The following is a 22,379-nucleotide window of genomic DNA, read 5'->3' as shown; positions in this document are numbered from 1 at the left end:
AAGAGAAAAGCGATCCATTGCATACAAAGGAAGCTTAATAAAACTATGTGCGGATCTCTCAGCAGAAACCACGGAGGCAAGAAGGAAGGGCTGTGATATATTTAAGATACTGAAAGAGAAAAACCGCCAACCAAGAAGCCTATATCCAGCAAAGCTGTCCTTCAAATATGAGGGAGAGCTCAAAATATTTTCTGACAAACAGACAATGAGAGACTTTGTGAACAAGACACCTGCCCTGCAGGAAATACTAAAGGGAGCACTGCAGCGTGATAGAACACAGGAGTGCGTGGTTTGGAACACAATTTTGGGAGATGGTAGCACAGCAATGTAAGTACACTGAACAAAGGTAACTATGAATACGGTTGAGAGAGGAAGGTGGGGAGCATGTGAGACACCACAAGAAGGGAGGAAAGATAAAGACTGGGACTGTGTAACTTGGTGAAATCTAGAATATTCAACAATTGTGATAAAATGTACAAATATGTTCTTTTACGAGGGAGAACAAGCAAATGCCAACCTTGCAAGGTGTTATAAATGGGGAGGCATTGGGGGAGGGATTCAATCAGCATAAACTAGAGACTGTAACTAATAGAATCATTGTATTATGCTTCCTTTAATGTAACAAAGGTGATATACCAAGGTGAATGCAGATAAGAGGGGGGGATAGGGGAGGCATGTTGGACACTTGACATTGGTGGTATTGTCTGATTTTTTATTCTACTTTGATTTAAGGTTATTTTTCCTTTTGCTGCTTCCCAGCTGTCATTTTTTTTTTTTTCCTCTTTCTTTTGCCTCTCTACCTTCTTTGACTCTCCCTCCTGCCTGGTGGAAGAAATATAGAGGCCCTTATATAGATAGTGGTGAAGGTGGTGAACACATAAATGTATGACCATGCAGAAAACCATCGATTATTTACTTGGGATGGAATGTATAGTGAGTGAACAAAACAATATTAAAAAAAAAAATGGGTTGATGACAAAACCTCGAGGGCAATATACTGAGTGAAATAAGCCAGACACATAAAGACAATTATTGCAGGGTCTCACTGATAGGAACTAATTATAACATGTAAACTCATAGACATGAAATATAAGGTACCAAGATATAGGACGAGGCTTAAGAATGGGGAGTGGTTGCTTAGTATGAGCAGAATGTTCAATTAGGATGAACTTAAATGTTTGGAAATGAACAGGGGTGTTGGTAGCAAGATGTGAGAATAATTAACAGCGCCAAATGGTGTGTGAATAAGGTGGAAAGGGGAAGCTCAGAGTCATATATGTTACCAGAAGGAAAGTTGAAGGTCAAAAGATGGGAATGTATAAAACTGAATCCTATGGTGGGCAATGTCCATGATCAACTGTACAAATACTAGAAATCAGTTCCATGAACCAGAACAAATGTATGACAATACAATTAGAAGTTAATAATAGAGGGGCATATAGGGAAGAACTATATACCTATTACAAACTATATACTACAGTTAGTAGTATTTCAACATTTTTTCATAAACAGTAACAAATGCACTATATCAATACTACGAGTCAACAATTGAGGGGGGTTGGTTAGGGATGGGGAGGATTAGAGTTTCCTTTTCCTTTTTTTCTTTTTTTCATCTTTCACTTTATTTCTTGTCTGGAGTAATGAAGTGTTTCTAAAAATTGAACAAAAATTAGGTGTGATGACGTAAAGAGTATAAATATTGCTGATAGAAATTTTGCCCATAAACTTCTAATTTATGGTGGTAAAAAGAAAGACTTCGGTGTCAGGGATTCATTTTTATTACATTTCCATTTCTGCTAAGCTGGGCAGCTTATTTAAACTGCCTGTGCTTGGTTTCCTTATTTTAAAAAGAGGCTTGCTATAATAGTTAAATGGATTTACATCTATAAGAGGTTTAGCATAGCATTTTTTGCATGGTAAACATTAAGGATTTGGGGATATATTGGTAGATTATGACTATTAGATATTTTTTTCTAACTATACAAACATTTAAAAGTGATTGAAGTCATCATTTTTCATTTTGTCTACCTATATATATTTTTCCAAAGTCCTGGTTCATTAAATACACATTTTTGTTTTATATTAAAGTTGAATTTCACATCAATGCAATAAGTATAATTGTTTTATTTTATATGCACTTGAATGTTTGAAAACTAAAACATAATTTGAATATTTTGTAGGTGTCAATCATTTGAAATAGAGATAGGAAGTGATGATCCCCTAACTTTTATAAGATTATTTTATGTGAATTTTAACCAAGATAATTAATTTTTCTACCAAAGTAAATCCATATTTAGAAATCATATCAGTTCCTAGAACAACACAAATCTATTTCTAGCTAATAAGATGCTTAAATATGGAAGGACTAATTATTGTTATTTGGCAACCTTACGGACTTTAAGGAAAACCATTTCTTCCTATCTACTCCAGAAAGTTGAGGAGTCAACAAAAAGAATATTCTTTTGTTTGGTTAATTTCATTTGTTCCTCCCTTCTTTCCTTCCTTCCTCCCTTTCTTCCTTTCTTCTTACCTCCCAGTTTTCCTATCTTCCTGCCTTCCTTTTTGGATGTAATGGGGTTAATTTCTGAGAAAGCACTCAGCCACTATGATTTCTCCCTTAGCCATAAGTCAGAGTTGTTTAAAGAAAAACAAACAAACAAAAAACTAATCCAACATGAAGTGTACAGAAAGGAAGATGCAATACCAATCAGAATAGCAGGCACTATTTTCAAAACAGAAGCCAGCTAAAATTTTAGCATTACATACATTTGTCTTCTAAATGTTGAACAACTGTACATAAAGTGACAATCCACTGTAATTAGTGGGTCACTCCTGACCAGTCAATAAATAAAGGAATCCATTATAAAATATGAAGTAGCCCCAGACATCAACTAGCCTAGTGTAGAGGAAAGGATAAGTGGGCAGCAGAGAACCAGGATACCAAAGAAAAGGATATAGAAAGAACAATGACATCCCAATGTCCACAGCCTGTCAAATGGCTCCATCAAACCATTTGAGAAGGGGGCTAGACTCGGTGTAAACTTGGGTTATATCATGGTTAATAACGGAGATGTTATTTTTGCACCTCAAGATATATTCACTGCATTATTGGAAATAGTAAGTCAATTTTGAAGGACTGCCCCTTCTTTCACTCTTGGGGTGACTGACTTCATCCAGGGCTTTAGGATTCATCACTCAAGTCAGGCCAGCTAAAGCAGAGCTTCACATCCCTCTGGCAAAGGATTTATCTTTCCAAGGAAATGGAATATTTCCTTCTTTGCCTACGGAGAAGAACCCACAGATACATTCTCTATTGTTGGTTAGAATTCTCAAAATACAGATGATGTGAGACTGGAGTTGTTGGGAAATTGAGACAGAAGAAAATAGAAAACAGATCCCAGAAACGGAAGGAAAGTTAGGCTATTTTATATTGTTTGAACCTCAGAATTGAGCTTTACCCAATACAAGACCACTTCCCCCCAGTCTCAATTTTTTTCCTTTAATTAATTCAATATGTTCTCTTATATACTTCAAAGGGTTGTCTAACTGGCATATATATACATGTCCATGTATAGCTATATTTTTTCTAAAAATAACGAGTTTTCCTTTTTCCAGTAAAATTCACCATTAACTTAGTTAATAATCTAATGTAAATTATTAAACAAAAGCTTAATGTCACCAATTTTTTAAAAAGGTATCTTATTTAACTTTAGAGTGTTCTCATATTTAGCATGAGTGTTTAAAAAATCTCATGAAATAAAAATTCTACATAATATGGGAAAGAAATTCTTAGGCATTTAAAATAATTCTAACTGGTGCATTCTATGCAATGTGACTTATTCATTTCACTAGCTGCCCAAGAAACCATTCATTTAAAATTGTATTTTAACCATCATTCTTTACAAATATCCCCAATTATTCGAGATCAACAATTATCTTACAATATTTATTTGTTTTGGTTGGCTGGTAACAGTCATTTGGGTGAATGCTGACAGTCACAGTATCAGTTTATGGCAAATGTAACATATGAATTAATTGAAAAATTAAATTTTGTCCCATAAAGTCAGCAGCAGACACAGGAAGTTCTTTCCTGACTGTTTCAAAACCAACATAAATGAACACAGAAGACTGGTACTTTTAATCTTGCCCAGATCATCCTTTCCAATCAAGTAGAACTTGACACAGAATGATTATTTAAGACACCTCATTCCTACATTAAACTTTGGGGAAGAATGTATGAATCATCTTGTTCTCTTCTGATTTCTCTTGCACGATAATCCCCCAAATCCTCCAATACTTTCCTTATGAAGCTCCTGCTGGAGATTTTCATGTAAAAAAATAAGCAGTTATTTTAACTCCATTTCAAAATGTAATCTATTTCATCAGAAATGATATTTTAAAGGATTTATCTTCATTAAGAAAAACAAAAAGTTACTACAAGCATATTTAGTGGACAGAAACAATTTTACAAAAGCAATCTTATATATTATTCTGCAATATGGTACATTGTCATAAAGTCTTGAACAGCTATACAATATTCAGAAAATTATGTCCATATGGCAATAATGTTGGTGACTCATGGCCCATAATATCACTTATTTTGCATGGCTAAGCAGCTAGCCAAATGTGCAAACATAATTATCCACAAACCTCATTTGTGAAAGGGTGTCTTTAAAATGAATCTAGTTCATAGACAATATCAGGTTCATTAACTCCTTGAGGACATTTATAGAGCCATTTTTTTTTTTCTATCTGACATGGTTTTCCAAATTTGTACAATAGTGACTGCTCTTGGGAATTCATTTACTTGCACATACCTAAGAGAGAGAGAGAAAGGAATAAAAGTAGAAAGAAAATCCTAACTCTTGTATTATGCCTCTTTCCACAATAAAACATTTTAGTTTGCTATTCCCAGTTTAATATAATAAATGTATATTACTTTTGTTTAGAAGCATCTGAACATTACTTTTAAATATGCTAATAAATGACTAAAATGTTTTTGGAATACTTTCAGTTTAGGATAAAAAGAGATGGTATGTCTTTAGTCAGTATAGATTTCAGGTATCTATAAAAGATCACTTCCCAACTACATATTCATTCATTGAATGAGTTAGTGAGAAACAAATCAATTTCACTAGCATCTTTGTATTTTTTTTAATTAGCCAAAATTCAGACATTCAGACATCAAGCATATTATATCTTATAATATAATTAAGATTTGTATCTTAAAGATATAGAGAAATCACATTGGAACTAAAATTCTCTTTTTTGATGGACTTCTGAATTTTTAGATATTTAAATGTCAAGTAATTTTTAAAAATCAATATTTACTTGTCATTAATATTAATTTTATGATTATAAAGATAAAGCACAGTCTTTTCAAAAATTTAGAAACTATAAATATAAAAATGCACTTTTATATTATGTTCTAGAACAATGTATTTTGTGCAATTCTTTCCAAATATGAAAATAAGAATTTTATTGATTTTCTTTAATTACTTATAAAATGAAGACATTAATGATCTATTATACATATTTAAAATATTTCTTTCAGTTTGCCACTTCAGTTTTAATTTTGTGATTTCTGACCTCCACATGCTTTAAGTTTTTAAATTTAATATCCATTTACCTGATATCTATTAATATTTTCTCTGATTTATATTCTTCTTATTTATTATTTTAAAATTGTTTTTTAGTCACACATCAATTTTCCTCTACCTCACAGTCCACTTTCTTCCCCAATTGTAACCTCACTTGTCCATAAACAATATGTAAACACATGCACCAAACCCAAGACTCCAGCTTAGTAACATTCAGCAGAGAGTCAAATCGAAACCACAAAAACAAAAACAAGTAGCAAACCCAACCACAGAAACCCAAATAACAAGCTTTTATCCATAAAAGATACTAAGAACCGATTATAACCCTGGGAAACAGGAATTGTAATCCACCAAAGTCTCAATTTGTGAGGAAAAGATGCATCATTACAGGGATCTCACCTCAAGCAGGGCTCTTTCTACAGCATCCAGACTACTGCCCACTCCCTGAATACTGGGTCAAGTCAGCATGAAGTCATCAAGGAAGTGGCCCAACAAGACGTTCTGTGACTGTCAAAACGATTAAGTTCTCTCATCTGCAGCTACTCTCAGCTTCTGTTCACTCTTCAAAGTGACCCTCTTGGCTGTAGCAAGTTCACTCCTTCTGTCTGAGCTTATATATTGCTCCAGTGAACTAATCAAGGCCCAAGCTGAAGGGGCAGGGCCACACCTCCATGGAAATTATCCAATGAAAGATCTCGCTCACAGTTGAGTGATCACATCTCCACAGAAATATCAATCAAAAGTCTCCAACCCAATCAACACCAATATGTTTCCTGCCCACACAAGACTGCATTAAAGATAATGGTGTTTAGGGGGACAGAATACATCCAAGCCAGCACACCCAGCATAGATATGTGAATCCAGAATCCACAGGGTCAGCCACAGACAACTCCCACCCTTCATTGCTCAAAGGTACGCTATGAGACAAGGCCTTTTGGACCTCACCTTTCCTTGGTGGATAGCCACCAAAGAAGGTCACCCCTTAGCAGACTGGCCACTGTAGAAGACATTGCCCTGGCCTAAGAACTCAATGATGGTGATGACTTTGCCTCAGACAACATCACATCATCCTAAGAATTCATCATTGGAAATGATGATGCCCCTCACTATGGGGCCACTAACAACAGTCTACTCCCCCAGGACTTGCTTTTACCAGACATTGCTTGCTTACATTGTGCTAACCCAGTTCCTACTCCTGACCCAGATATCCAACAACAACCTCAGAAATGTCTTCACCAATACTCCCCCCTCCACCAAATCCCCTCCTAGTTTCACATCTTTGAGATTGCCACCTGCTTTCAGGACAATCCCCAGCAGATACTACCATACTTCCAAATTGGGAATGATAAACCCCACAGTTGTGAGACTGCCCTGAGGTGCACATAAATATTACAGGAAGCCAAGCAATGCTTACAAAAGCACATCACATGGGGGATTATCATCACAGGATGCCTCCTCACCCTTTGTTGGAGGACTTGCCCATCCTATATATTCTCCTACAAATCCACAGCAACTCCTGTTGGCCATCATCTCCAGCTAATATACAAACACCCTTCTCTTATAACAGCTACACAACCCAAATAACAAACATAATCCAATCCTAAGGTTGCAGGGGCATTACAGGGTTGATGTAGTGAATGAAAATAAAACAGTTGTTTTAAACACTGTTATGCTGCCTCAGCATCTCAGACCCTGCATTTAGAAAAACTTAAGGTCTTTGCAGTATCATAATATCTCAACATCTTAGACCCTGTCCTCTGGTAGCTCAGTGACCACCACTGACACCTGCTTATGCAAGATAAGTAGCTTCTCCTTCTCCTCCCCACATCCTACCAAGGTTCACACCCCTGTGAAAGCCAAGTACAAACTCCCCAATCCCTATGCTTGCTTGGCCAATCTCTTCAACTCTACCCACACAATATTATAAAGACAAAAGTCCCCAGGTCCACTATAACCTTATGCTCCCTGCCTACTTGGAAAGCCTATGCTCTTGACCGTATGACATGTTCCCCTGTATGACCTTTCAAGGCATGCCTTGATCTCTGTTCTACTGATGCACTTTTTTCAAACATCTCTGGTGTCACTCGTCTTTGCCGCACCTAGTTATTCCATAAAAAGATAATTACAATTCAATATAGCTGTTCAAACTCTATCCTTTTTCTTTTATTTCCCTGTGAAACTTTAGAATAAATACCTCTGAACTGAGGAATCCTTGTCTGTGCAAATTGGGATAGACACACATACAGATTGTTATAGTAATGCCCTTTGTAGAAAGTTCAGAAATACAGCATGCATTCTGGAAGAGTGGGAGCAGAAACAGTGGGATAGAGTTCAGACTGCCTGAGTTCATGTGGTGGTTACAACTGTTCATTGGTTCTGTGACCTTGGACAAGTTATTGAACTTATTTGAGCTTCAGTATCCACATCTGTAGAGTAAGAAGATACTTTAATAAACTGATGAACAGGGCCAAGTATATAATATATTATTATTGCTGTTATTATTGTTAATAATATTAATACTATGGTTAATATTGTTTATTGTTTTATTACCAGCAATTCCTATACTCTGTCTTTTTGATAATTATTTAGGTTGGAAATATATATTCAGACACATAGAACAAACACATATGTATAGTTTCTAATATGTTTATATTTTTTAGCAAATATATCAATATATCAATATTTAAAGCTTGTTTCACTAAACCAAGGACATTATTGCATTTGCTTCACGACTTCTGAGATTTTTGTTATGCTGATTATATTAATTTATAAAGAAAAAATGTCAAAAGAGATTAAGATAAGGTGTATATGTATGTGCATGTGTGTCAAATTCATGCACAGTTTGGAGTGAACAATTGAATTTTTTAAAAGTAAAAAGTGGGAAAATAATAAGTAAAGAGATTCTGAGAAATGGATACTCACAATGAGTAAGACTGAAAAGGTGTGGAGACACATGCTAAGAACTTTTGTTACACGTTGAAGCATCTTAACTCCCCTAAAGAATCCATAGAAAAAGTTATAATCAATTCTTTTTTTTTAAGTTAAACATTCCGTAAGTGTGTACTTCAGAACACTAATCATTTCTGATGCTTCAAAAGAAAAGTGTCTCATAGTTAAAGGAATTTGGGAAACTTGCTGTAGAATATCCTCTTATTGGGGATTCATAGCACACATTGAATATCAGAAGCTTTGAGAAGATCTGCTTTAAAGTGATCTGATAACTTTGTTTAACTCAACATTTATCTGTCATAATTATTGAGGGAAACTTTATTCCTGTATACCTAATCATATAGAATTATTAGTTTGACAAACATAATTTTATGAATACGTTTCCCTTCCAAGAACTCTTTTCTATTTATTTCTGCTCCTTTTCCAACTTAGACTCTTCCATTAACTGTGGAGAATGAAATCACCATCCTGTGCCTATAGTGTAATTGCCAGATATTTTTGCTAAATAAAAATCAAACTACTTGCTACCATTGGCAGGAAGCTTGACTCCTTTGTCTCAAAACAAATTTATAAAGTTATAAGTGTATTTTAAATATACAATTGCTATTACTTTATCCATTAGTAGAGTGTGAGGAAAGATAACTGACAGGGAAATGAGGACCTTACAGGTAAAAATTGGAGTATCTTTTGTGACATTGAATTGGCACTGTGCTGTGTTGACCAGTGTTCCCCCAAAATTCATGTCCACCTGGAACTTCAGAATTTGACCTAATTTGGAAATAAGGTCTATGCAGAGGTGAGCTCACACTGGTTTGGGCTGGGCCCTAATGCAATGACTGGTTTCATTGTAAGAAGAGCAACAGTCATGATGAAACATATGAGCCAAAGAGTGTCAAGGGTGGCTAGAAACCACGAGAGGTTAGAAAGAGGCAAAGAAAGATTCTTTCTCAGAGTTTCAGAGGAAGCAAGTCCCTGCCAGTACTTTGATTTCAGACTTCTGGCCTCCAGAACTATGAGAGAAAATGTTCTGTTGTTTTAAGCCACTAAGTGTGTAGCAATTTTTGATGGCAACCCTAGGAAACTAAAACAAGTATACTCTGCTAACTCTTTTAAATTATGGTTAATATTTTTATTGTTATTCTATTAAATTGGTTACAAATAAGAAAAAACAACACTATCTACCTAACAGAAAAAGAGAAATTTTTTCAGAGAGGTATTGAAACATCACACAACATTGAAGGAAGGACTCACAAAGAAAAGCAACAAGGAGGGACCGTACTATAAAGAGTTTACTGATATGTTCTCTAGGCCTTTAACAGAGCTAATCTCCAGATTTCCATTTCCTGTTTCTCTGTGGTCTGAATACAATGTTACTTTTAAACTAATTTGATTGGCCCAGCTGGGTCACAGGTCTTCCCCTGGGTCAATCAGTTCTTGACAGTGGACAGGGTTTGCATTATAAGCATGGCCATTGGGATGCGGAACTTTTGTTAAACTGCCCAAATGGCATCATCTTGGAAATGAAACACCACCATTGCTACTGATATGACAAATACACTATTTCTCAATGTCCATCAGTAAAGAGGATCAAAAATAGCTCATATTTATGTGCAAAAGTCAGCAGTACACAGCCACTGAACTCTCCCAGGACTGTACTATCTCTTCTACTCTTGGTCACAGTATAGTCCAAAAAGACAGTTTGAAGACAGCCATTGAAAGCAGACACTTGCTCCAGAGAAGCCAAGAGAGGACAGACGCCCCAAGAGCAACTAAGAGTGACATTTTTGAGGAACTGCAACCTAGAGAGGAACATCTTAAGAGAAGGCCACTTTGAAACCAGAACTTTGGAGCAGACTCCAGCCATGTGCCTTCCCAGCTAACAGAGGTTTTCCAGACACCATTGGCCGGTGAAGGTATCCAATCGTTGATGTGTTACCTTGGACACTTTATGGCCTTAAGACTGTAACTACTTAACCAAATAAACCTCCTTTATAAAAGCAGATCCATTTCTAGTGTTTTGCATTCTGGCAGCATTAACAAACTAGAACATTGGGCTATTGATGCCATCAGGGGTACTATTACTGAACCTCTGGGCTGTTTCTCCCTGGGTAATTAAGGTCCATTTTATTCATAAAAGATATATTATATCAGCACATTTGTCAGCTGCAATGATGGTGACCCACTGTATTAAGGAAGAACAATCCAGTGTTGCTTCTGCCAGCCTTACGGGTAGTACACTGAAACACAGGGTTTGTAAAAGCAGAATCTTGAGTTGGAGTCAGGTGTGTGGCCGGTCTATGGACATTTTACTAGACACTATTTAGACAGTTTTGGGTCTGTTGGCAGGTATTTTGGGTATTGATGTCATCATATCCTTTTTTTTTTTTTTTTTTTTTTATAAAGTTCCCTTATGGGTGTTGATTTATTCATGACCATTGATTGGAAGACTAACTATTGATGAGATGTCAAATCTACCAAAAATGATTTACAGATTCAATGCAATACCAATCAAAATCCCAATAGTGTTCTCTGCAGAAACGGAAAAGCTGATCATCAGGTTTATATAGAAGTGTAAGATGCCCCAAATAGTCAAAATCACCTTGGAAAAGAAGGATGAAGTTGGAGCACTCACACTTTCCAATTTTAAATTTTATTACAAAGCTACATTAATCATAACAGCATGATATTGGTACAAGAACAGATAAATAGAGCAATGGAATCAATTGGAGAATTCAGAAATAAAACCTCACATTTATGGTCACTTGATTTTTCATATGGGTGCCATTCCATGCAATGGGGAAAGAATACTCTCTTCAACAAACACTGATGAGAAAACTGGATGTCCATATGTAAAAAAAAAAAAAAAAAAAAATTGGTCCCTACCTAACACCATATCAAAATTAACTCAAAATGGATCAAAGACCTAAATATAGGAACTAAAACTATAGAATACTTGGAAAAATATATAGGGAATCATGATTCTTCAGGACCTTGTGTGAGGCAATGGTTTCTTAGATTTTAACACAAAAGCAAGAGCAAAAGAATTAAAATATGTAAAAATGGAACATCTTCAAAACTAAAAACTTTTGATCATCAAAGGACTTCATCTTGAGAGGAAAAGACAACCTACAGAATGGCAGTAAATATTTTGAAACCACATGTCTAATGAGGGTTTAATATCCACAGTATAAAAATACATCCTACAACTCAACAACAAAAAGAAAACTCAATTTAAAAATGGTAAAAAGACTTGAAAAGACAGTTCCCCAAAGAAGATATACAAGTGGCTTAATAAGCACATGAAAAGATGATCAACATCATTAGCTATTATGAAAATGCATATCAAAACCACAATGATATAACATTTCATGCACACTAGAATGGCTATTATAAAAAGGGAAAAACAACAAGTGTTGGAGAGGTTGTAGAGAAATAGGAACACTCATTCATTGTTGCTTGGGATGAACAATGGTGGAGCCACTGCAGAAAACAGTTTATGAGTCCTCAGAAGATTAAGTAGGGAATTACTGTGCAACCCAGAAATTCCAATTCAAGGTAGTCACCTAACAAAATTAAAAGCAAGAACTTGAACAGATATTTGTACATTGATGTTCATAGCAGCATTATTCACAATTGCCAAAAGATGGAGTTAATCCAAGTATCCATAAATAAATTAATGAATAAACAAAATTTGTTAAGTACATGCACTGGAATATTGTTCAACCATAAATGAATTGAGTTCTGATAAAAGCAACAATGGATGAATCTCGAGGACATAATGGTGAGTAATATAAGCATACACAAAATGACAAAAACTGTGTGATCTCACTGATATGAAATAGATAGAATTAGCAAATTCTTATACTCAGAAACTAGAATAAAGGTCCCAGGGGCTGGGGTGGGGTAGAGAATGGGGAGTTAATGGTTATTTGTTACTGAATTTCTCTTTGAGGTAATTAAAAATTGTTGGTGATGAATGCTTGTGGTGGTAGTGGTGGCACATCATTGTGGATGCAATTAACACCAGTGACTTATATATTTGAATGTGGTTGAAAGGGGAAATGTTAGGTGGTATATATGTTGCTAAATAAGTTTTAATAGTACTGTATAACACAAACAGTGAACCCCAGCATTAACTATGGACTATAGTTAATAGTATAAATATAATAATATCCTTCCATCTATTTTAACATAGTTACCACACTAATGCAAAGTGTTAATAGTAGGGAATGTAAGGGAACTCTGTATTTTCTGCATGATTTCTCTGTAAACCTACAACTTCTCTAAAAAAGAAATTTTTAAAAAATTTATTTGCTGTGTTGTTTCAGGTTTTTATAAACTTATAAATTTTATAATTTATATATAGCTCTCTGTTCAATATTGAAATAGTTTTTCTTTCCATAATTGGAATGAACATCCCCACAAGACATCTCAAAGAGTATACTAGACTAAGTATGTAATTAATAGAATATTAAGGATTGTTTCCTCTTATAAAAGTTATTGTGAAATGTAAAAGAAATTATTCTCTTTAGATCAATTATAAAATGAACACAGTTAACATTTTTGATACCAAAATTCTACAAAGAATATATGGTAATCAGCTCTCTACATGGTCATTACATTTCAAGATATTAAGCAACGTAGGTTAGATGAGGTTATTGTTTTCCTATATGAAAAATATGATCAATGATTTAATTGCAGCCCTAAGCTGATTCCTGGGCTTAGTTTAAGCAGTTAAGTAAAGAGAGTTAACTGGTTGTAGACATTTTTAATAACATAAAATCTGATAATATCTGAATAATCCATTATAGCTCACTTTTCATTCCTCCCTGTATATAAGGGTAAATAAGTCAGCTTTCTTTCTGTTTCTTTCTTTCTTTCTCTCTCTCTTTCTTTCATAGTAATTTGTGGAACTATCCCCTTATTTTTATGATTATAGCAACAATTTAACTCTAGATTTTTACTGTATACCCAGCTTCCATTGATTTTAGTATTAATGAATGTTAAGCTTTAAGGGAATTTATAAATTATTTAGTCATAATTCCATATTTTAAAATGTGGAAAAGTTTCAGGGTATTATCTGAACCTTCAGCTATTGACAGTTTAATGACTAGTTCTCTGATATCTTAGTCCTGTTTTTATTTTATTTTATTTATTTAAACAGATTTAGCTCATGTCATGAAATATCATCCTTTATATTCTTGCAAATTTAAATTATTATTATTGTCAATGGACATGGATTAGTACAAATTATACTGCCTGCTAAAACAGCAAAAAGAGATGAAGTAAATGAAAAAGACATAAGTGATACAGGAATGATTTGAAAATCCCTTAAATTACAAAATATTCTTTAAGCAACTCACTTATAAGAGGTTGTACAAACATGAAAGCTTTTTAAGCAATAGTGTAAGTGTATTCCTCAGTGTTTGCTCTGGATCATTTTCTGCTTTTAGAATAACAGACCAGAGTCTTTGCAGACTATTAATGTAGTATGGGCATTACTATACAATGTTCATGTGTTTATATACATACAAGTGTGTGTGTGTGTGTGTGTGTGTGTGTGTGTGTGTGTTTTCATGTATAAGTAGAGACAGAGACAGATACAAACAGAGAGGGACAGAGCAAAAGTCAGAGACAAAAACAAGCAGGCAGAACTGGTATTACACCAGTTCATCCATCAACAGCAACTTGCATTAGTGAACACAAGTCAGTGATAGCCTCCTATTTTTGAAAGTCAGCACATTAGTGAAGAACTCACTCCAATAAACATAACTCTGAATGCCAATCAATCAACTATACTTTTGCAAATAATGTCAACCAATGTATGCCTCTGAAAGTCTTCCACCCACTGATTTCCATGCTTCCAAATAGACCTATTAAACAGGTATCTGCTCTGGTTAGAAATAATGTGATTGAGTCAAATATATAGTAAGTACTTACTCTCATAAGTCTTAAATTCAGCTTTATATTTTCATTTTAGATATTGATCTGTGGTCTCATCATCTTTGCCAGTTCTGGGAGGTGAAATAAGATAATACACATTCCCAAGTTTAGTTATTTTAAAAGGACTTACAATATCCACAGTGCATTCTCATGGAAGGCTTGTATTTAAAGGCAAGGATATCATGCTACAAGACAAAGATAGTGCATGAAGCATTCCATGAGCAGGCTCCCAAGGGTCATTATTAGCACACATGGAGTTCTGTTTCCACAGTGAATCGCCAATCTCCCTGTATGATCTTGGATTCAAAGAAGAATTTCCCAGCAGAGTTTTTATGTAATCAAGCCACACTGTCTAAATAGTGAGATCAGTTGAAAAACATAAATAAATATATTGACTCTGGAAGTGATCTGTGAGATTTCAACTTCCCTCTCTCTCTCTCTCTTTTCATTCCTTTCATAAAGGACTCCTGTAAGAGATTAAGACCCATTTTGGGTCATGCCTTGACTGAAGTAACCCCATCAAAAAGTCCTACTCACAAAAGGTTAACACCCACATGGATGGATTGGCTTTAAGAATATGATTTTCTGGGGTTTATTCTGTTCCAAACCACCACACTCCATCCTCTGTACTGCAAAAATGTTCTTTCTATATGCAAAATACATTCAATCCATCCCAATATCCCAAAAGCCTAAAGTCATTTCAGTAAAAATACTAAGTACAAAGTCCGAACAAAATCAGTGATAGGTGTGACTTTCCTGGGGCACAATTCCCCTCTGGCTGTTGACTTGTGATACCCAGAGAACAAGTTATCTACTTCCAATTTATAAAGGAGGGACAGGCATTGGATAAACATCCCTTCCCATAGGGAGAACTTGGAATGAAAACAGGGGCCACAGTTACCAAACAATTACAAAGCCCTGCAGGACACACTCTGTTAGATTTCAAGGTCTAAGGGTCATCTATAGATCAATATATTTTCCTCCAAACCTAATGGAGTGGCAGCCCCCCTTTCCAGGTGCTTGTGCAGCCACCATGCTCTCCTCAAACACTGGAGTGAAGTCTCCAACTTCTGAGAATACGAGGGTGACGGCCAGACACTTCACAATCTCCAGGGCACAGGTTCAACCTTTTCTGAACAGTGGGGGTGGTGGCTAGACTCTCTGCAATCCCTGGGGAGAGTCTCACTCTCTGAAGGCTGGGGTGGCAACACTCTTCCTGAGCAATGGGGTGGAAGACTCACCATATCCAAGTGGCAGAGCAGACTCACCCTTTCCACACACATGGATAGGCTCCCTCTCTGGACCCAAAAGATGTCTTTGGCCAGACTTCAGCTTTTATCATTCCACTTTTGAAGGGATTTTTCCTTCAATCTGTCCCTTTTCTGTCCCTTTAAGTCCAGGCTGGCAGTATTTCTGTTCATGCAGATGTTGCAAAAACTGTCCATTTTGCATGTAATACACAGAGGTCTAAGCAATCAGACAAAAGAACTTTATAGAAATCCTCTCTAGGTAACTGCATTTCCACTCCTGACTTGCACTGAAATGGCTGACTGGTTCCATGCTCATTTAAATGCTCACATGGAGCACTATTCTCTGGGGACTCACTTTCTGAAAGCTTAGAATTTCCCAAACCATCAGTTGCTGATTTCTTTGTGCCAAGGAGTTTAGTTTTAAGCTTATCCTTTCCTCCCACATTTTACAATAAGCTGCAAGGAAAAACTAGACTGTACATTTCATTTTGTTTGGAAATCTCAGCAAAATATCCAAGCTCATTGCTTTGAAACTCTACCTTCCATCTGACTTCAGAACTCAATTTTTCCCAGTTCTTTGCCACTTGAAAACAATGGTCATCTTTCTTCCAATTTCCAGTGACACATTCGTTATTTTTTAGGTCTCATCAGAAATACTTTAGTGTTCATATTTCTACCAACAGTCTCTCCAAGTTAATCTAAGCTTTTTCTATCAAATGGCTCATTATTCTCCTAACCTCTACCTATCAACCAATTCAAAAGCCATTTCTACATTTTAGTATTTGTGATAGAAGCACCCCACTACTATGGTACCAAAATCTGTTTTAGTTTCCTAGGTTGCTCAAAGCAGATGCCATGGACTGAGTTGGCTTTAAACAATGGAGATTTATTAGCTTACAGTGTGAGGTCAGGAGAATGCCCAAATCAACGTTGGCTCCTCTGCCACATGGCAGCATCCCCTCTTGGTCTGTCCCTTCTCATCCAGATTCTGTTGATTTCATCTTCTTGTTCCTGTGGTGCTCAATCTCTCTCTCTCTCTGTCTTTCTCTCTCTCTCTCTCTCTCCATTTCCTTTTCAAAGAACTCCAGTAAAAGAATTAAGACCTATCTTGGGCCATGCCGTAACTGAAGTTACCGCATCAAAAGATCCTACTTACAATAAGTTTGTACTTTTGGGATTGGATTAGCTTTAAGTATATGATTTTCTGGGGTGCATAGAATTCCAAGCCACCACAAGGTCTTCAGACCCACATATTTCTTAATACAACTTGGCATCAATATTTATATATAGTAATTAGACTTTTTTTTGACTTCAAGGTATCCTACATGGTAAATAGACTTTGCTCTTTGTAAAAGGTAACCAGGCCTAGGTTTTGTATTAAGCAGTCATTTTTTTTTTTTCTGGAGTTGCACTATTTGGTAAATAATTACACTTAGGTTTTGTATAAGGTCACGTGGAACAAGTTGCTGTGTGGTACATTGTAGGAACCCATGTTCAGGCACAACAGAAACTTTCAGCAAATGACTGCTCTATTATTTACACAGCAACAAAGAGTCCAAAAGACCAACACAAGAGACTCCTTCATGGCTGGTATTCTGAAGATTCCATCATGGTTGTTTGGGTCAGCGTAGGTGGATGGCAATCCACATACCCCACTTCAGGACAGAGAGGAGAGATAAATCTGTGCTGCCCAGGTTTGGGTATTTATGGCCCAAGGGGGAGGCAGCCCTGCCATTGGAAGTTCCCACCCTGATAAGCAGCTGGAACTCCTTGTTGCAGTTACGGGTTTAAGGTACATTAGAACAAACTTCCCCTCTGGAATGTTGAATGGAAGCATATTGAAATATCTGCATACAATAGAAAAGAAGATGGGGTAGGCAAAAACTGGGAGATGGCTGCTAGGTATCTAGGTGTGTCTTGACTTCCTAGAAGGTCACTAGACTTTTTGTTTTGGAAGTGTAAAATCGAGTAAATATTTCACATTAATCTGCTTATTCTCCTACAGTTTGTTTTATATTGTTGTTGTCTGCAAATTTTACAGTAAGGGGCCAGATAAGAAATATTTTAGGCTTTTTTGTTCACACACAGTCTCTATTGCATATTTTCATTGTGATTTATTTTTTTTTACAAATTATTAGATAATGTAGAAACATCTTTAATTGAGCATTATATAAAATGAGTCAAGTGCTGAATTTGACCCATGAGCCATAGTTTTCTGACTGTTATATGTATAAAGACTTTTTTTGTGTGCTTCCTTCCTCTTTTCAGATTGTTTTGTTTCAGTTGAATTTATGAGGTACTGTTTCATGGGGAACAGGAGGAGGCATAGGTCCAAAAAGTCTCTAAAGTCCCTGGAAGCAAATGATTGGAAGTCTGTTAGACTGATTACCAATTTGAAAAAAACACAGCTGTTGCGAATTTGAAAACAATACAATCGTCTAGATATTGGGTAACCTGACACCTTCATGTGTACACTGCCTGTATCATTAATTTGTAAAAGCAGAAACTCTTCAGAACAAGCAGATGACTACATGGAGTACTTAACTTCTTCCCAAGACCATTGGAACAAGATTGATCTATATGTAAAAGTTGTTTATTATCTTCTTGGTCATAATTTTCCTTCTAAATGATTTAAAGTTATGTACTTCTAATTTAGTCTATCATTTTTATCTCACTAATAAAAATACCTTGTTTGAGTATAGGATATACTAGAGACAATCCCCACCTTAACTACATAATCCAGTTCTCCCAAGTTCCTGTTAGTGCAAACAATTTGAAAAGTGATATAAATCTGTGACACACTAACCTTGCCAAAACTGATACACTATGAAGGTAATGGATACATGAAGAAAGATATCCTTTCATTGAAAGAGTTACCATGATGTAACAATATGCTTGCCACAAAAACACTCAGAAACCATATATATGTAAAGCTCCACCAAAGTTGATTACAAGTTTTGTGAGACTCCTGTTTTCTTTTTTGCTTAGTTACGAATTGGTTCTTCAATGCAAATCTAAGAAAAAGGCTGACTGTTCTGTGGGGCTATTTGTTAGACAATTCCAAAGCCGTAACTCTCTGAAAACGACAGTGGAATTGTGGAATAGACTACTAAAGACACTTATCCTGTCAGTAAGAGTTGGAGTATTTGAGATGGCCATCAAAAATTCGTACTTCACTTAGACAGAAATATTAAATAATAAATTCCAAACTCTGGGTCTATAATGTTCCAGTCTAATCTCCTATTCTAAAAGTTGCATTAAGAAAATAGGTTGGGATTTTTTTTTTTTTTTTTTTTTTTGCTTGTTTGCCTATATATGAGCTAAGATTGACTTCAGAAATCATTGGTACAATGAAAGTTATGCTACATGTACCAACTGTTATAATTCCATTTTTTCAAACATGGTGATTTATTTGTTTGCACCACAATTACTTCCTGTCATTACAGAATATGAATATGAATTTCAAAATGTGCATAACCTTATTTACTCTAATTTCTTATTCAAGGTTTCAATTTTACAACTTAAATACTTTTATTATTTTATGTGGGTTTTGGAATTTTAATTTATGCACTTTATAATCATTTAAGACATTAAGAGATTTTTTAGTCTATGTTTTATGTTCTAATCAGTGTGCTGATAAGCATTACATTATTAGTGTTTAAAAATAGGAATTAGATTATGATTATTGTTAGATTTAGAATTAGATTAGATAATGCAAAATTATTATGAGTGGAAGCTCATGCATAAAGAACATACCATTAAGTTTTTTATGCCCTAGAAGAAGTAAACATATATGAGGCACAGTTGGTAAATTTTTCCTTTACACTTTCCCATTTCAAATAAAATTGATCATATCCTAATAGCAAGGACCCTAAAATACTCACACATGCCCACAAATAAAAACACAAGCATACATAATTTTAAAGTCATGAAGAAATACACATATTTTTCTGAAAAAATAATACTGAAAATATACATGATACATTCTGAAATGTTTCATTTATTATATGAAATGACTCTACCTTTAAAACTGGTTATAAACATAGAAATTCCAAAATAGCAATGTGATAAGCTCATCATATCCCAATGAAACAACCATTTAACTGAAGAATTTTTTTTTAAACAAACATTTAAAATCTCTGGAATCTTCCATAAAGGAAAGACTAAATGGAGAAAGTTTCCTTAAGAAAATCTGTAAAAATGTTTGTACGAACAGCAAGAATCTGTGGAATTGAGCCATGATCTGCTATCAGTTCACTGCCAGCTCAGTGTGATAAAAGCTCTACTCTGGATTGGTGTGGCCAAGAAAATATTCTCCCTCTTCCCCTAGTTTCCAGGCTAGGGCTAGGTTTCTTCCTAGAAATACCAGACCATCAACATTCCTCATCCACTTCCATCTTCGTGTTGTAGATGACCTATTCCTCACAGCTGTGGTCAGGAGACAAGAGTTTTCTTCCCTAACCCAGCCCTGACTCCTCTTTTTGAGAGAACAGTTATACCCCAGGCATGGCAGTTCAAGAAAACAAGATACTAATTGCTCTGACCACCTAGCTCATAGGATTGAGGCTCCCTTTCAAGAGAAGCAAAATGAGAAGTCTAGGAGCTAGCATCCTATGGCAATCTGTGTGCCTCTCTGTGAGAAGCAGGCCAATGTTCTCATCTCTGCTCTGGAGCAGTGAAACAGTGTGAAAGGGAGGCAGTGAGAACAGAGTTTTACAGCTCTCCTTAAGGGAACAGACTTTATTTAGAATAACATGGGGAAATCCATGCCTATGCAATTTTAAAAATCAATGGAGCTCTTGATGGTGACCAATTATGAGATGACTGAAAGCTCCATGATACCAGCAACAACAACCAAAATGGTAGACCAGCTGGAAATGCAACAGAAAGAACAAAGGAGAGAGGCAACTAAAAATAGCCCTTAATAGGTCAGAGCAAATCTCAAATATTCGCAATCCTCTAATCCTTTCAGATTAGACCCACACACCGAGATGTTATGATCAAAATTTTTGAAAGCAGAAACCAAAAAGAAAATCTTGAAGCCTCAAGAGAAAAACAACTCATCTGGAGGCTAGATATCTGAAATCAACGTATCAGCAGTATTACGCTCCCTCCTGCAAGCTCTGAAGAAAAATCCACCTTTGCCCCTTCTGGCTTCTGACGGTGCCAGCATTTCTTTTCTTACGGCAGCGTATCTCCTATGTCTGCCTACCTCCATTTTCACATGGCCAACTTTCCTGTGTCTGTGTCTCCTATTTTCTCACTAGGGCACTAGTCATATTGTCTCAGGGCTCACTCTAATTCATTGTGACGTCATCTTAACTTGATTATGTCTACAAAGGCCATAGATGAAGAACAAGGGCTAAAAAAAAATATCAAAAAGGGTTCATCAAATGAAACTCCCTTTTCAAAAAAGATGTAGAAATCAACTTCCTTTATTTGGTAAGTTATGGAAAATTATGGTAAACCAAACAATTTTGCTAAAAGTGTCTCCTGTGATAAGGAATTACATATGGATTCCTGTTGTCACTAAAATGCATTCAACATTTTCCTGGAATTATCAGTTATATAAATAGTCAAAAACATAAATATCAAAATAATTGGAAGGGAAAAAATTAAATTGTCATTATTTGTGGAAAATAGGTTTGGGATATATAGAACACTAAAAATTAATCTACAGACATTAATAATAAGTGAATTTAGCAAGGTCATTGGATAAAATGCCAATGGTCAAAATCAGCAGTATATATATAAAAACAAACAGAAAATAAAAAAAATATGAAAGGGTGGCTATTATAGTAGCATCAGAATCCAGTAAATAATTAGAAGTAAATGTAATAAAATATGTGCAACTTTATTCTAAAAACTATAAAACATTAGTGGGATATAGCAAAGAAGATCTAAATGGATGCTCAATTTGAAGGGTTGATATTATAAAGATGCAGTGCTTCCCATGTTAATGGAAAGAATCCCAAACAAAACTCCAATGGAGTTTTGTGTGGTTTTGGTGTGTATGTTTGTGTGTGTGTGCACAAATGGACAAGATGATTCTAATTTATGTGAAAATGCAAAGAGTCAAGAATTTCAAAGGGATTTTTAAGAAAGATGAAAAGAACTGGCTTATATACATTATCATTTACCAAGACTATTATGAAACTATAGCAAGAATATACAAATAGATTAATGGAACCAAATCATAAGTCCAGAAATAGGCTCACCCATTTATCATCACTTGATTTGTAAAAATATGGACACCATGTTGAAAAAATATGGCCTTTTACATAAATGGTGCAAAATCAATTTTATACAAACATAGAAAAGTTGGATCCTGTCTTTCTACCTGACAGTATGCACTAACATCTATTCCAGGTAAATTATAGATATATATGCAAGAGGTAAAAGAGTTATACTTTTAGAAGAAAACATAGGAATATAACTTTATAAACTTGGTAGACAATTATTTTTTTTTTTTAAAAAGGGCACAGGACCAGGGGTTGGGATCTGAACATGCCTATTTTGCCTATTCAGTACCAAACACATACATGTGTGTGTGTGTGTTCATGTATATTTATATGTATTCATCTACATTCATATATATTCATACATAAGTGAAAAGGTTTTCAATTTCATTTATGAG

General features: G+C 35.3%; 1 protein-coding gene across 1 annotated transcript in view; it reads left to right on the top strand.

Moving 5' to 3' along the window:
• LOC119511834 (60S ribosomal protein L23a-like) overlaps positions 1 to 22,379 on the top strand; it is a 101,612-nt gene that overhangs the window by 45,920 nt on the left and 33,313 nt on the right. The gene's annotated exons all lie outside the window — the stretch shown is intronic.

Source organism: Choloepus didactylus, chromosome 2 (genome assembly GCF_015220235.1).
Source record: "Choloepus didactylus isolate mChoDid1 chromosome 2, mChoDid1.pri, whole genome shotgun sequence".
NCBI classification, from domain to species: domain Eukaryota; kingdom Metazoa; phylum Chordata; class Mammalia; order Pilosa; family Megalonychidae; genus Choloepus; species Choloepus didactylus.
The sequence above is the reverse complement of the archived record's forward strand: the minus strand, read 5'-3'. Positions and strand labels throughout refer to the sequence as shown.